This window comes from Miniopterus natalensis, chromosome X (assembly GCF_054644295.1).
Source record: "Miniopterus natalensis isolate mMinNat1 chromosome X, mMinNat1.hap1, whole genome shotgun sequence".
Classification (NCBI taxonomy): Eukaryota; Metazoa; Chordata; class Mammalia; order Chiroptera; family Miniopteridae; genus Miniopterus; species Miniopterus natalensis.
Window position 1 is genome coordinate 17514899 of NC_142103.1, and position 15922 is coordinate 17530820.

The window sequence follows — 15922 nt, forward strand, 5'->3', positions numbered from 1 at the left end:
TTTTACTTCCTCATATCTAAAAAAAGTCCCTCCAATATTTAGTAAGAGATGAGTTCCCAGTACAGAAACCATGGTATTCCTCTCTAGAATGGTTAGGTGTCAATGCCTGAAGATCCTATACTGTAGACATAGATCCCACTGACCAGAGGAGTACAAAAGTAAGGCAGCCCCATCGTTCTGACGGCTATTCTGGAGATCTTATAAACAGAAATCCAAAACACACAGCTTAGTTCTACAAAGTCACTGAGCATCAACCATGTGTCAGGCAGTGGGCTAGAAAGCTGCGAAAACAAAGATGGACAAGATGTGGGCCTTGCCCTTATGAACTCATGGGCTTGAGGGAAGGATAGATGACTAAAGAGAAAATTAAAATATGATGGGGTAAGGGCTAGCACAGGGGACACAGAGTGCTGTGGGTATGCAGGTAAGGAAGAGATTAATTCTACTGGTGAAGGAGGCTCAGGGAGGAGGCAGCAGGTGCGCTGAGCCTTGATGAACTGATTTAAAATGCCCATGGCAGGCAAGGTGAATAAAGAAAGGCATTCCAGGCAAAGAAGAAAGCATAACAGCATGGAGTAACAGCATGTACTCAGAGACTGAAGATGAACAGAATAGTGAAAAATGACCAAGATGAGCCAGAAAGGCATGTTTGTGGAGGACCCTGTATGCCAAGGCAATGAGTTTGGACTGTTTCCTAGTGTAGGCAATGGGGAGCCAGCAGAGGTTTCTAAGCAGGGGAATGACATGAACAGATGTTTTACTCATATTTATTATGCACAGAAAGCCAGAAGGTCAGCGCTAATGGAAATTAATCCATAAAATGACAGCATAGGCTGAAAATTTGACCCATTGTCTACATTTTCCAGGAGCAATATGCTGAATTATGGAAAACTACTCATTAGAGGTACATACAAAACTACTGAGGAAAATAAAGTGAGAGCTGTGTCTGTGAAGAGGCTTTCTTTGAAAGAGAGAAATGCTTGCATCTTCCTTGTGTGACAGAGATGAAATTAGCCTGAACATTTCATTGTGAAAAGAACAGCTGCCAATCTGTACTTAATTTGTTTCCAACACCTTTTCTTTTTTTTTCTTTTTTTTTCTTTTTTTAAAAATTTTTAAAGATTTTTAAAATTGATTTTTAGAGAGACAGGGAGAGGGAGAAAGAGAAACATCAATCGACTGCCTCCTGCACACCCCCTACCAAGGATCAAGCCTGCAACTGGGCATGTGCCCTGACCTGGAATCAAACCCACAACCTTTCGGTGCATGGGGTGACACTCAACCAACTGAGCCACACTGGCCAGCACTTTCCAACACACTTTCAATGGCTAATTTGATCCAACACAGTTAAACTTTTGATGAAACATAAGTTGGATCACTATTCCTTTGCTGACACTCATTTAATGGCTCTCCATAGCCTGCAGAAAAAATATTCAAACCGTTTAAGACTTCTAAGATCTGGCCTCCACCTGCAGCTTCCAGCCCAAGCCTTCCAACCACAGTGGGCAGATCTCCTAATGGGCCCTGTTATGCCATCTTTGCTTATCCTGAAACCTCTGCCTAGTTCTCCCCTGAGCCCCACTACAAGACTCTATAAGCTGCCAATTTCTCTAGGTATAAATGGCCACTCTTGCCTACCCATTGCTACCCACCTCCTCAAACCCAGAGCTAGTACCTGTACTTCCTTCCCCATCCCAGCCCTATCACAAGGTGCTGAGGTGCACTGCCTGTCCATTTCCTTTTCTGTCTGTCCCCCCGCAACCAGAATGAAAGCTCTATAATTCCAGTCTTTGTCTTATTCACTGCTCTATTCCTAGCTCCCCAAAATTCTATCTTGAATGACTGAATGAACAAACTATAAACCCATTGTCAATATCTTTCTAACACTCAGCATTAAGATTTTTCTGCTTCTCTTAATTTTTCAAGATGACCACAATCTACAAAATACTCAATGAAATACAAACATCTGGGTTGCTGTCCAAAGGAGCCCTGCTATTGAACACTCTCATAACATAAATCATCACCCATTAGTTTCTCATTTGGTAAATTCACAATGTCATATATGAAACTTTCATAGAACCAGGCACACCTACAAGAAGAAATGTAGTATCAGGAAGTAGAAAATCGTGTTGGTTGAGCATTCAAATTAAACCAGAAAGGAAGTTGATGACTCAGGCAAAACTCCATTTGTACTGGTAATAGTTTCCCTCCCCACTGCCAAACTTTCTCCTAAATAGCCTCTCTCTCCCCATCCTTCTCTTCCTCCAACTCACATTTACTCTGTGTGCTCTTGCTTCTTCCTCTAAAAGTAATCCAAAGTGTATCCCTGTTACACATGCCCAGAAGCACTAGCAAGAAGCACTCCCCCAATCCCTGATCTAAGCATTTTGCAATGCTAACCCTCATCCCTCGTGAATACCCCATGAGACAGACTTAGAACAATCCTGCCTCTACCTAGAGCAGGGGTGGGGAACATCTGGCCCTCGGGCCTTATATGGCCCACAAAATCCTTTGGTCTGGCCCTACCAAAGCCTCACCAAAGACAAGCAGTTCCAGCCATCACATTAGGGGTGAGCTAAATGTATGACCAAATATAACAGGCTAATTTTTAAGTTGATAACTTTGTATGGCCCGTGAATAATGTTATATCCAAATGGCCCTTGGCAGAAAAATGTTCCCCACCCCTGACCTAGAGCATGTGGCTGAACCACTGTCATAACAATAAAACTATTCTTTTTCCAGAAAAGAATCTCTACACCTTCTCCCCAGTAAATTCTCCAGCTAGACTAACATAAGCCCATTCTCTCAATATGACAGTGCATTCCAGCCTCGCTTTCATTCTCAGTTCAACCTGTACCCCATGGCCAATACCCCTCTTACTAATCCCTTGTCATTCTGAATCACATCTACAGCCACTCCCCAGCCCTGGATCAACACTCCCACCGTACCCCTGAATTGTTTTTCTTTGCTGCTGCTGGAGACTTCATTTACACAGACACAAAATCCTAGGTTGAGTTGGGCTCTCAGTCCCAACCCCAAGGCTTTTACTTATATCTGGTTAGCTCCCTGACCTATAGAACAGGACATTCGCGATTTCACAAATGGAAAATCTCCTCTTACAAAGATGCCCTGATTGATTTGCATAGCCTGATGAAAGGGCTGTACTACTGAATCAGATGTCCCCACACTGATGTTAACAACATACATGTAACTCTACTTCCTTCCACATTTATTTGGTAGCCAACCCCTTTTTGGGTGCCACTTTCTCCATTCCGAAAGTGACTCCTAATCTGGGGACTTAAGTGATCCTTAGATGGGCTATGAAACTCTAAAATTATATGGAAAATGTTCTGTGAACATCTTTGTAGGACAGGCGCCAGAGCTTTCCATAATCTTAAAGGAGTGGGTGACCCAAGAAAGTTTAAGATGTACTGTCTTACCAACTTCTTATAAACAGGTTGCATTATTTTTATATAAGATGTATTGGTTTTGTATAATTATAAAAGCAATACATGTTTATTGAAAAAACTTTAATCTGGGGCTGGGGATAATAGTCATGGTGTTTAAGGGTACAAATTTATAATGAGTAGTAAATGACCCTAGAGATCTAATGTACACTGTACTGAATACAGACAATAATACTGTACTATAATTATGTAATGTGATAAATATTGCTAATTGACTATCATTATAATATATAAATGCATCAAAGTAGCTCCTTGTATACCTTAAACATAAGCAACATTACACGTCAAATTTATTCCATTTTTAAAAAGAAAGAAAAACTGGAAGAACTGGAAAAAAATGAAACTTCTACTCAGATGTGGGAAATAAAAGAATTTTTAGCCTAAAATTTTAAAAAGGAAAATAGAAGTCACTTAGAATCCCACCGTCCATAGATGACCACTGTTACCATTTTAATGTTCCTCCATCTCTTTTCTATTTTTTTATCCTTCCACATGGGATTCACACTGTTGATTTCTGATAGTTACAGTGTTCCAAATAATATACAATAAACTTCACAGTACAAAGAATTTGGGACTAATATTCAAAAATCCAAGACACATCCACCAAGAAATATTTATTGAACACCTCCTGTGTGCATGACGTACTACTCCAAAATAAAAGAGGGAAATCCTTATCCAAGTTCTCACACATGATGGCTAAAAATTCTAGAGATTTCAATAGGCTATGTGAATCCCCAACCTAAGAAAGGGGGGGAGGCAGACAGCAACAATGATGTCATTGTAGACTTCGAGAAATGCAATTAAATCATTAGAAGTCAGGTGTGTTTTTAATGAGTTTTCCTTTATTACCAAAATGAGGACTCTCATCTAATGATAAAAATACATACATAGTAAAAATAAATACATATGAGACAAGAGTATATGGTAAAGGCCCTGGTAATCTCATAGGACCCATAAACTCTTTCTGGGGGAAATTCCTTGTGTTTTGAGCAATGACATTAGAGAGAAACTGTGGCCTCCTATAGTGGTGACCATTAAAAGGACAGCAACGTTTGCAGGTGGAATTCCACTGTGTTTACAGAGGAAGATCAGTGTAATTACTTCACCATCACTGCTAACATATTTCACAATCAAGATAATTCTGGCAAAACAGGATTACTGGTTCTCTGCTTTAAATATATATAAGGCAGAGGAGGGGCCGACTGAAGAATTCCTTGCCATCTAAATCCACTCTCTCCAATACAATTTTCATCCCACATTTAAATAATATCCCATTTTCAAGCAGGAAAGCAAATAAATCTCTTTCCAGAACTCAAGGCAGGGCACAGTGAAATGCTTAAGAGCTCTATCAGGTTGCCCCATTCCTTGCTAAACCACTGAGCCTTTTCCTCTTTCCTCTGACCATTGGAGGTTTCTCTGAGGGAGCAATCCAGGCCTAACCCAATAAGAGTTTCCTGGAATTCAGGAATGTACTAGCATCTTCTGTAGAAGCCTCAGCCTCTGGCCACTTCAAAGGCTGGCCCTGCTTTCTTGTAAACACCACAATGGGAGGGTAGCCGCTTAGCTTTCAGGCTGTAAGCAAGGTACCCATCAGGCAAAGAGGCAGAGGCAGTCCCTTGTGATGCTGTGGCATCTTTCTCTCCCTCAGGAACCCGTGGCCAAAGTTTCTTTCGGAAGTAGATAGAATGGCTGAAAGTGGACACAAGAGATAAGAACCACACACAGTATAAAGAGGGCTTGAGCGGTGGCTAAATGCATGCTGCTCCAGGGCTCAATGTGTAGCATGAGAATGACCAGACCTGCAAGCCCTTTTATATACTTTCCATAAAAACTGTAGCTGGAAGCCAGGCCTACTGACCCTAGGGCCCTGTGCTCTGGCCAGCAGCTGCTCCCACGATACCATCATGGTTTGAGAACGCTGGCTGCTGGGGAAAGGCTTTGCAACCAAAGGCCCCCGCGCCAGCTACGGTTTGCACTACTCTGCAGCCTTTTTTATTTCTTTTCTGTTTGTGAACACCAAAATTTCACCAAGGAATGAGTAGGTGCTGCTGTGCCAGTTATTCAGGAAGTGGTAGAAAGTGACTGTCATTTTTACTGACAAGGGGAGAGTAGTTGAAAGTAAATGTGGTCAAATGAAAAGATGTATCCTGAGTGGTGGAATTAGGGGTGATTTTTTTCTTCTTTTTCCTTTTGTTTTTCTTGAAATTTTTCTAGCACAAATATTGCTCTTATAATCCTATAATCCTATTACACACACACACACACACACACACACTCTTTGTTTTTTTTATTATGGTAATATACATAACAAAATTTACCATTTTAACAATTTTTAAGTGTGCACTTCAGTGGTATTAAGTACACTTACATTGTTCTGCAACCATCACCACTACCCATTTCCAAATCTTTTCATCATCCCAAACAGAAACTGTGTACCCATTAAACACTAACTCCCCCATCCCACATGCCCCAACCCCTGGTAATCTCTAATCTACTTTCTGTCTCTATTAATTTGCCTATTATACTTACTTAATATAAGTAGAATCACACAATACTTGTCCTTTTGTGCCTGGCTTCTTTCACTCAGCATGATGTTTTCAAGGTTCACCCATGTTGCGGCATGTGTCAGAATTTCATTCCTTTTAAAGACTGAATAATATTCCATTGTAGACTTATACTGTGTTTTGTTTATCTGCTGATGGACATTAGGGTTGCTTGGACCTTTTGGCTTTTGTGAATAATGCTGAGAGGAACACTGGTGTGCAAGTACCAGTATGTGTCCCTGCTTTCAGTTCTTTTGGGTAAATACCTAGAATTGGAATTGCTGCATCATAGGGTCATTCTATATTTAACCAATTGGGGAACTTGCCAAGCTCTTTTCCCCAATGGCTACAGCATATTACCATCCCACAGCAGTGCACAAGGGTTCAGATTTCTCTACAGCTTCTCCAACATTTGGTATAGATGTGGAAGGGAATCCTTATACCTCTTTTTACACCTCCCTTGGATGACTAAAGAAAGAACTGAGGTCTTCTCAATGAGGTAACAACTCATAACTCATCCCTTCAACTTGACTTCTCCCTAGGCACCTAATGCTGTAGGACACTTGTGTGCTAGTGAGAGTCACAGAAAGGGAACTCATACTGGGTATGATAGGTGAGCCCAGTGGGGGCAGAAATCCTATAGACTTTTAAGATTCCTCAGTTCCACCCAGCAGATGTTTGTTTTTTAAACAAGCTCTGGTCAGTTTTATTAAAAATTTTTTTTGCATGATTTACTTTTCACCAGTCTGTTCTGAAATGCTTCTAATGATATCATAATCACCTGGGTCAATGAAAGCCAGTGTATATACTCTGCAATATTTCCCACACACTGTGCCCAATTCAAAAGTATTGCCACTGTAGTGATGGGCACCAGTCTCGGCCAACATGGTGTAGTAATCCATTTCCACAAGACTGGCAGTTGTTGGCAAGGATGTCATTTCACTTTCCTTTGTCTGATCATTTTCAGAGTCTGCTTGTACCTCAGCACGTACTTTCCACTTTTCATAACAAGTTGGAGCCTAGAGTTGATCGACTCTAGCAACTTTTTCATCTTCTTACGACCACCATCTTCCTGCTTGAGATGTGGGATGGTCACCAAACAAGAGCAGCATCGGAGATGGCTAGGGAATGAGACAGGCCAGACAGCTACCCTTTCTCTGGCTGGGTCTTGACTACACATATTCAAACTCCCAAAACTTCCAACTTCTCACAGGAAAGATAAACATGCAGACTTATTACTGAATGGAATGTTTATGTCATTATTGTGAAAAGTGACACCCAAGGTCAGTTCCACCCCAAAGAATCAAACTCTCCAGAAATGATTCCCTCCGTTTGTCAATTGGAGTCATTGCCTTTTTCTGTTTCTCTGCCTTTTGTTTTTCTGCTCTCCTCTCTCCACTCCCACCAACAAGATAGGGCTTCTCAACAACTATTTGCCACGTGGGAATTTACTTTCCAAGTATTTCTGAAATATAATCAATTTCTACAGGCAGTGAGAAGAAACAATACATACTCATCTTCTTCTAGGGATGGTCCTGGCACTATCAGGGGATAGTCAAATCCCCTGCAATGATTGTCTCAGGAGCTTATGTGAATAAAACAAGTATAAATTTCAGGACTACTGGGAGGCTGAATTGTTGAATATCCTTAGACTAAAGGTGAGAAACCCAGTGCAGGTCCTGTAAACTAACATTCCTGCTCTACAAAGTAAGCATTTGCTATCAAAAGTATTCTCAAGTATAGAGCACTGATCTACCAAACTGTTTTTTCATAAGTAGACTAATATCTGAAACTTATCCCTTAACTAAGAAACACACCTCAAACCCCAGGGCAGGGAGGGGCATGAACTGAGTCCTGCACATGCATACACTTAGCAAAGAATCAAATTAGAAGGATATCTGTAGGAAGGCCTTTACTTAGACATTCCAAAGCAACTGGCTTAGAAATGTTAGTGTTAAATAATTCTTAGGAAATCCTTTTTTGTACTTCAATTAGGAAAAAACAACAACCCTCAACTCCTTTACCATCTGCTCACATGTTCCACCTTCAAAGCCATTTCATTATTGGGGTGGAGGCCAGTTAAAGAGAAGGTAAGAGGAGAAAAAGAGAAAAAGAAAAAGTAGCTCTTCTCTACCATAAGTCTAACATTTATTGAAAGCTTTTATTGAAAGCTAACATTTATTGAAAACATTTATTGCTAAGCCCTAGGTGCTGTGTTAAATGCATTACATATGTTATCTCATTTAATTCTTGAAATAATCCTACAAGGTAGAAAATACTATCATTACTCAGATTTTATCAAAGAGAACAAAGACCGAGAGAGGTTAGGCAACTTGCCCAAGTAAGAGATATAGTCATGTGGTAGGCAGTATCCCAAGATTCCTGCTCCCAGTCTACTGGCTCTATATAATCCCCTCCACTTCAGTGTAAGTGGGACTTGTGAATATTATGAAATGTCACTACTCCCCTGATCATGTAACTAATAAACTGCCTCTAAAATCATCAAAAGGGAGATTATCCTAAATGGGCCTGGCCTAATCAGGTATCCCTAGAAGAGGAACTGGGCTCTTACTGGAGAAAGAGATACACCTGCTGGCTTTGAAGAAGCAGAATGGCATGTTATGAAACCCATGTGGCTGGACCTAAGGGTATCCTCTAGGAGTTGACAACCATCCCTAGCTCAGAGCCAGCAAGACAGCAGACTAGTCAGTCCTACAATCACAAAGAACTGAATTGTGCCAACCTGAAGTACCTTGGAAAAGGCCCATGAGCCTCCACATGAGAATACAGTCCTGCCAACACCTGTAAAACCCTGAGTAGACTCCAGCTGAGCCCTGCCCATACTTCTGACCCAGAGAAACTATGAAATGAGAAGTGTTATTTTAAGCTGCTAAGTTTGTGGTAATTTGCTACACAGCAACAGAAAACTAATACAGTCAGGATTCGAACCAGGGCTGTTTGACTCTGGTGTGCATGCTCTCAACCACTTCAGTAGTTTTTGTATCAGTTTCACAAATTCCTAACCATTTTTTAACTCTTCAAAAAGAATAGAGACATACATTTCTATTGAATAGTAATGGTTATGATCTTTTCCTTTTCTGATGCAGTTTTCAAGTTTTAAAAATGTTTTCATCATATTCTAGTAAAGAGATACATTTATTGGTTCAATAGAAAACTGCTCAAATACAATGTGATAAGAAGTGAAAAAACCAGTAGTATGTAAAACATAAGATTTTATTTACCAAAAACACCTTGTTGAAGCAGGTGTGGCTTTGGTAAGGGTTCCAGGCTCAGGCTGTGCTACTTTTGAATATTTGACTATTGCATGATCTGCAAGATCTGTCATATAGTGTCTCCAAAGAGATGACAACACATTACCTCTTTTAAGAGGGCCCAATTCACTGAATAGGAGAAATTAGTGAATTCTCTGTTAGAATGAAATCAACTTAAAGAGAATCCCCCCAAAATCAAACCCTGTGGTTGCTTCTTGGACAGCGTCAGTCAGCAAACTCCTGTTTCATGGTCTCCTATCACACACAAACTGTACATGATGGCAAATTAGATGAATAATAATAGCTAACACTGACTGAGCTGGTGCCAAGTGTTTACCAAAGATTATCTCATTTATGCCTCACACTTACCTTATGAAGTAGGTATTATCACTATCACTCCCATTTTATAGGCTAAGAAACTCGGACTTAGAAAGGTTAAGTCACTTTCCCAATATTGAACAATCAGAAAAGTGGCATTTCAAGTCAGATGCTGAAACCAGAGCTCACATTCTCAGTCACTTTGCTGTATTACCCCTACTTCTGCTGCTCTCCAACTAGGAAGTTCTGCCATCCTTTGCAGAACTAGCAATGTGCCTTCACATAGGAATGCTCAAGAAATGTTTGCTGATAACAATAAAGAAGGAGGCCTGGGCCTGAGCGTAGTAGGTAAGGCTTCCAGACCATTGATCCCTGTGAGAAGATGGGAGGCATGGAGAGGGAAGAAGTTGATATGAGATAAGGAGACAGGCTGAAGGCAGCCCCCACACTGATGTGGGTGCCAATCTAAAAGTAAGTGAGCAAGGACGATATTGGATCATACTACTGAGAACTCCAAATATACGTTGACTAACCATATACAGGAAGATTCGATTCTTGCCCTAAGATCATAAAAAGAAAACGAATTCAGTTTTCCAGAGTGTATTTGGAAAAGTTACGGCTACACATCTGGAAGTGATTTTCTCACACACTAGTTCCAATGAGTCATCTACAATATTAAGCAATGATTCCATAGGGTGAACCCTGATCACATTTTTTCCATTAAGTGGCATCCACTGAGGTCAATGAAAGGCAAAGGCTGACCCAGACTTGGAGAACCTTACCCTCCACAGCCCCATTTTATATTGTCAAGAACATGAGTTTTAAGAGGTACAGGAATGCAATCTATCTCCCAGCACTAATGCAGGACCTTCTAATAGTTTCCTTTCACTGGTCATATGCAGAAGAAAATGGATCCAAAAGCTGCTTGAGGGGGTCAGCAACCCTAAGTAGAGCTGGCAGAAGATACATTATGGGGCCCTGTGTAAACATGGGGCAGTCAGAAATGCAGGGTGAGGGGCTCCAGAACAAAAAAATAAGATAACCTGTGGTACACAGAGTACAACCAGAGTTCAAGACCCTTAAATCTGCCAGCAAGATTTTCCCCATGGATTACTATAGAAAGGATTGTGAATCCATCCCTTGCCCTTTTAATCACATCCTAATACAGTGACTACACCCATCGACTTTCAACCCATATCATAATGGTTTCCTAATATTTCAAACCTCTAGCATTTATGTTTAGAAGTATAACTTAAGGCCACTTCCCAGTGTCTTCTGACACTTGGATTTCTTTCAGATTACAAAGAAGGAATGAGTCATGTTCTTTCAGAGACTGCGGAGTCACTTACAAAGGCTATTTTAAATCTTTCAGGTGACAAGGGTATTATTTAGTTCCCAGAAACAATAACTGACTAAATGGCTTCTTCAGGGTTGAAGGAGTTAATGCGACTTCCCCAGAGATTCTTCTCTCCCCGCCCCCACAACAATTGGATTTTAAATGGCAGGAGTTGAAAAACCCTAAAGCATTAACTCCCACCTTGCAAAAGACATAAATTAGTGGGTGGTCATTTGCATTACAAAGGACTTTGCTTTGCCAAAGTATTCCCATCAAGTTTATTCAAAAATCAGATTCCCCTAATGTATGCTAAATTTGCATATGGGTGTCATTGAGCAAGTACAGCTGTACCAAAGCTTGAGTTTGATTAGGTACCCCTTCATTGTGCTTTCATTGGTTCTTACCCATTTTACTGGGGGGGGGGGAGGGCATTGCCTCCAGAGTAATACTGTGAGGAGTCCACCTTAAAATTTCTGTCTCACTCCCCAACTCTAACAATAAAATTGCTTTGCTTTTACCTAGCACTTATCATCAAAGCCTTCAAAGTATTCAATACACATTTGCTAGTCTTCATAATTATGCCAAACAAGTTGGCAAGAAAACTAGAAATGCAACCTTCCAAGCTATTAGGGATGGGCAGGGGATAATTAGGACCATGGACAGGCAGAAAAATTAAAGGTTCACATAAGTACAAAAGAACTACATTTAAGTTTATTTTTTATATTCAAATTATTTTTATTTTATTTTTTAAATCTTTCTTGTTCAGAGTATTACAGATGCCCCTCTTTTCTCCCCCCCCTTGCCCATCTCCAAGTGGTTCCCACCCCACCCCAGGCCATCACCACTGTATTGGCCCAGTCCATGGGTTATGTATATATGCATATAAATTCTTTGGTTAATCTCTTCCTGTCTCCCCACCCCCCTTCTCTCTGAGATTAGTCAGTCTATTCCATTTTTCCATGTTTCTGGTTATATTTTACTCAGTGGGAACTACAAGGAACTTAGTGGAAGCTACATCAGCATGAAAAAAGATATAGAAATTATGAATAAGAACCAGGCAGAAATGAAGAATAGTATTTGACATCAAGAACACGCTGGAAAAAAATAAATTAATTTAAAAAAAGTTTTAAAAATAAAAAAGAAAGAACACACTGGAAGGAATTAAAAAAAGGCTTGATGAAGCAGAGGTTTGAATATGCGAATTAGAAGACAAGGTAGAAAAACAATCAGAGCAGCAAAAAGAAAAAATACTTAAGTTTATTTTTTTACAAACAGGAAAACAAAATATTTCATGCTTCTTACTTTTTTAAAACAGGTTTTAAAAACTGAGCAGAAAGTACAGAGAGTTCAGTTCCCATGTATCTCCTGCCCACAAAGAAGCACAGCTTCTCACATTATCAGCATCTCCCATCAGACTGGTACATTTGTTACAATCGATGAAGCTATACTGACATACCAGTCACCCAAGTCCATAGTTCATATTAGGGTTCACTCTTGGTGCTGAACATTCGATGGGTTCGGACAAATATATAAGGACATATATATACCATTAAAGTCTCATACTGCCTTAAAAACCCCCTGTGTTCTGCTTCTTTATGCCTCCCTCTCCCTACTTTTTTATCAAGAGGAAATATTCAAAACTCAGTTTAAATACAACATATCCATTTTATATCCACTTTTATATTACAATCAGAGTTGGAGGTTGGAAAGAAAGAGTGAAAAATGTGGAGAGAAGACAGAAGAACAGAAGCAACAAAAAACAAAATCAAGGATGGGCATGCTGATGGGGGGAAAGGACACAATAGAGACAGAAAAAGAGACCCTGCTTACCTAGAAGTGAACAAGAATCTAATTATCTTAAATGCCAGAGACAAGATCTTCCATTTCAAAGCCCCTAATTCATCAGTAATTCTTTTATGCATTTGTTTTTAAATCCACATGAAGTCTTAAGGTTATTTTTTTTAAAAGAAAAGATACAGCATGTTCAAAATCAGAAAAACTGAAACCAGAAATCCTCACAATATCAATGCATGTCATCTATTAATTGGCTTTATACTTGAAATTTAAGCTCCTCTAGTGATTAATGTTATTATTAATGGAAGAGAGGATGACTATAGTAGCAACAATGTGAGACAGGTTTCACATGCAAGAAAGATGAGAGCGATTTTAATTTATATTTCAAGAAATTCAAGGTATACATTTCTGCTTCTCAAAAATTAAAGATAATATGAAATATTAATTACATAGCTATATGGAGACATACAGGCATGTATAGCACGGGTGTGAGTGTATATACAAATACATGTATTCTCTGGAACTTCACTTTATAAAGAATACATTGTGATCAAAATTTGGGGAATTTAAGCAGACAGGAATGAAAGCAAATGGGAATTGAAATAGAATTTCTAGACCATCCTAATTTTATTGGTTCAGCAGTCAGATAATGTGAGATGTGCAAAGTAATGGTCAAGGAGCTGCAGGATTATAGGAGAAATTACCTTAATAATAATAGCACCATGCTAATTACCATATAGGTACTATATATCATATATATGCCACATAAAAATAGCAAATTAAAAAGTATGAAACTTATCTGAAATGCTACCTTTTTTATTATAAAAATACATGCTCAATGTAAAATAAAATAAATGAATAAACATTTTAAAAACAGAAAATATAAAGAATAAAATTTACTCATAATCCCACGATCCAGAGATATGCACTGATATTATATATATACACATACAATGTAGACATACACGCACCCACTTTTTGAGAATGTTTTCTTTGACTGTAACAATAAAAAGAGCTAATATTTATTCAGTGTTTCCTATGTTCCAGGCATTATTCTAAGTGCCTTGTTGTATTATTTATTTTACTCAATCCTTACAACAACCTGTGAGGTCAATACTATTATTATCTCCATTTTACAAATGAGGAAACTGAGGCAGAGTGATTAAGTAACTAAATTTACATATATCACACATGCATTATTTTAGCAAAATATGATCATACTTTGCATGCTGTTTCATAACCTAAACTTTTTTCCATGTCAATAATAAATATAGATGGCACTTTAATTTTCTTTTATTGATTTTAGAGAGAAAAGGTAGGGGGGAGAGATGTGCGAGAGAAACATTGATCGACTGACTCCCGCTGGACATCGCACCCACAACCTGGGTATGTGCCCTGGCTAGGAATCAAACCCGCCACCTTTTGGTGTGGTTCAACTAGCTGAGCCACACCAACCAGGGCTATAGAGGGCATTTTAATGACTGTATGGTTTTCTGATGTTTGGATGTATATTTGCCCAGTCCTTTACTTTTGTGTATTTAGGTTGTTTAAGTTTGGGAATATTTTTGTTGTTGTTGTTTGCTTGTTTGTTTTACTATTGTAAACAGCTCTGTAGGGCTCACTGAGGTCAATTCTATTTCCATTTCACAAATAAGCACAAGGAGGTTCCACAAAATTAAAGAGCAATAGCCTGCCCAAGGTAACAGATTATCAGGGGAATTGCTGGGCCCTTCCAGCATTCCCATTAAGCATTAGCTTCTTCACTCTCCTGCTAGCTCCCTAAGGCATTCACACGCTATTATGGCTCACAGAAGTTTTCAACTATAGTCACGAGGCAGAATGAAATCAATCCTCTCTAAAACTTGAAGAACTAGCATGGTAAACTGGAAAATGCCCCACCCCCCACCAAAGACATGCACCCATCCTAATCCCTGGAACCTGCAAATGTTCCCTTATGGCAAAGGGTCTTTACATAGGTGACTGAATCAAGGGTCTTCAGATGAGGACATCATCCTGGATGATCTGGGTGAGCCCTAAATGAAATCACAAATGTCTCTGTAAGATAGAGGCAGAGGGAGATTTCACACAACTGAAGAGAAGACAATGTGACCACAGAGGCAGACTGGAGTGATGCAGCCACAAGCCAAGGAATGCTGGCAGTTACAGGCACAGGAAGAGGCAAGGAACGGATCCTTCCCTAAATTCTCCAGAGGAAGTGTGGCCCAGTGATACCGATTTCAGATTTCTGGCCTCCAGAACTATAAGAGAATAAATTTGTTGTTTTAAGCCACATAGTTTGTGGTCATTTGTTACAGCAGCCACAGGAAACCAATATGACCAGAAAGGGGCTATAATCCTGCAGGAGAATTGTGCTCCAAGTTGCTGGGGGGGAGGGGCAGCGCAGGGAGGTTTGACCTAATCCAGCAGGACAGACAGGATTCCCTTTAGTAGGGAAAGGGTTAGAAGGGCATTCCAGGAAGAGGGGTCAGCATGCACAAAGGCATGGAGGTGAGAAAATGTAGGGTGTGTTTGGGGAGCAGCAATGGACTGTGTCAATGTAAGAAACATTGAAATCTGTAGAGAATTTTTTTGAGTAATCTCAATGGATTGAGATAATGCTCCAGAGAATGGCAGTTTTGTACCTTATTTTATACATTATAATCAAAAGAGAAGACGTATGTGGGTTACATGAAATCTATTGGTCATAGATTAGGAAGGTAGGAGAAAGCAAAGTGAGGAAACCTCTAGGATTGGATGAAAAGTAAAATGATAGACATATACATCTTTTACATAGGTGAGTACAGGATAGTTAACAGTCAACAATTAACACTATAGTAACAGCAATGAAGGGATTTGTGGTCTTTGCTCTTTGGGGTCTAGAAAAAAGGGAAGTTACCTTGACATGCCAAAGGTATGTTATCATAGATACAAAAGACAATAGACAGGCTCAGTTAACGTAAAGATTTACTTTTGTAAGGGAAGATTCTAGCCTAGGACATGACTGCCCAATATGACCTGCTTTTAGGTAGGATGTTTTAATTTCAGATCATCCTATGTGGTTACTTTCAGTCTCTGAGTTTGTAAGGCTGCCAAGCAGGCCTTCCTTGAGCTTGTCAGGTTTAGTATATGGCCCCTTTTTGTCCACAGCCATGGCATGGCTAGACTACAGAAAGGAATATGTTGGAAGAGAAT

The 15922-nt window shown here is 39.6% G+C and overlaps 1 protein-coding gene and 1 pseudogene across 2 annotated transcripts in view; both read right to left on the bottom strand.

Moving 5' to 3' along the window:
* DOCK11 (dedicator of cytokinesis 11) overlaps positions 1 to 15922 on the bottom strand; it is a 172129-nt gene that overhangs the window by 139358 nt on the left and 16849 nt on the right. The window lies entirely within an intron of this gene.
* Positions 6742 to 7061, bottom strand: LOC107529319 (large ribosomal subunit protein eL30 pseudogene; annotated as a pseudogene).